The 1,299-nt window shown below is 38.5% G+C and overlaps 1 protein-coding gene across 1 annotated transcript in view; it reads right to left on the bottom strand.

Annotated features, from left to right (window-relative positions):
* Positions 1-1,299, bottom strand: part of LOC119591832 — an 11,797-nt gene that overhangs the window by 2,129 nt on the left and 8,369 nt on the right. The gene's annotated exons all lie outside the window — the stretch shown is intronic.

Below are 1,299 nucleotides of genomic sequence, written 5' to 3' on the forward strand. Positions count from 1 at the left end.
CTGCCTTGGGGAACTCCTGACATGACATAATTAAAAATACTAAAATACCCATCAACAGCTACATGTTGCCTTTTTATAAATATTATAAAAAGGGTCATAGTTTCCTACAGACTTGAGAGCCGTATGGTTGACTATATTAAAGGCAGAAGAAAAGTCTAGGGAAACAACTTTGTCTCTGACCCTGAGTCCAGTGAAGCCTGGACGTGAAGCACCAAAGTCAAAAGCGCATCCTAGTTTGTTTCCTAAAATCAAACTGAGTGGTTGTCAGCAATTTATGGTCATTAAAGAAAGAGGAGAGACGTTTGGCAATCAACCTTCCAAACTCTTTAAACAAAATACTTGTGATTGGCCTATAGGCCTATACTCTTTTGGTGAATTGCCTAGTGACGATCTTTTGGGGATTGGCATAACATTAGCAACACGCCAACAAAAAGGAAAAGAGCCATTTCTAATTAGAATACGATATATAACTGCCAATTTGGTGATAATAATTTAGTAGTATTCTTTAAAAATATTCGAAATAGGACTTGAGGATCTGTACCACCATAAGAATATAGTTCTAACAATAAGTTACAAAGCTCAGATGACCCAAATGCAAAAGATATTATTTTAGGTGTGGGAAAACAAGTGTGAGGTAGAACGGTCCCGTCACTACTTGTTTACTTGAAAAGAAATAGGAAAATATTTCAGCTTTCTCTGGTGGATGAGAAGTAAAGACCCCATCAGGTCTAGTAATAGGAGGTATGTCGTAATCATGGCCAAACAAAGCAAACTTCAAAGAAACCCACCTATTATGAGCTTGGGATATACCTGTAAGAAGCTCCTTCAACTGATTACTATTATTTATTTCTGCAGCTCTATAGACCTGTTCAGCAGTTCTGCGAGCATCAAAATAATTATCAAGAATATAAGCAGTTTGTTTATTCAGCAGAGCCTCTCTGCATTCTGCAGTAAACCATGATTTATAAGGGGAGCGTGACTTGATAATCGTAGATGGAACCTTACTACCAATAATGTCAGTGAGTTTGGAGGTAAGCAATGCCCTGGAAATATTCCTCCAATTAATTGTAAATATTGGTCCCAATTGATGCATGATTTCAGGTTGACCTTATGCGACAGCATAAAGTTAGGCACAGAAAAATTGAGCTGAACCGCTGTGCTTACGAACTGTGATCAGAAGAACCAATTACAGCACCAACACTGACATTAAGAAGGCCAGGAATATCGGTGAATAGGAAATTAGGACAATTCCCGAGACATGGGTGGGAGCTTCAACAAGTTGTTCGCGACCAGGCAAGT

The sequence above is a fragment of the Penaeus monodon genome, chromosome 29 (genome assembly GCF_015228065.2).
Source record: "Penaeus monodon isolate SGIC_2016 chromosome 29, NSTDA_Pmon_1, whole genome shotgun sequence".
Taxonomy (NCBI): domain Eukaryota; kingdom Metazoa; phylum Arthropoda; class Malacostraca; order Decapoda; family Penaeidae; genus Penaeus; species Penaeus monodon.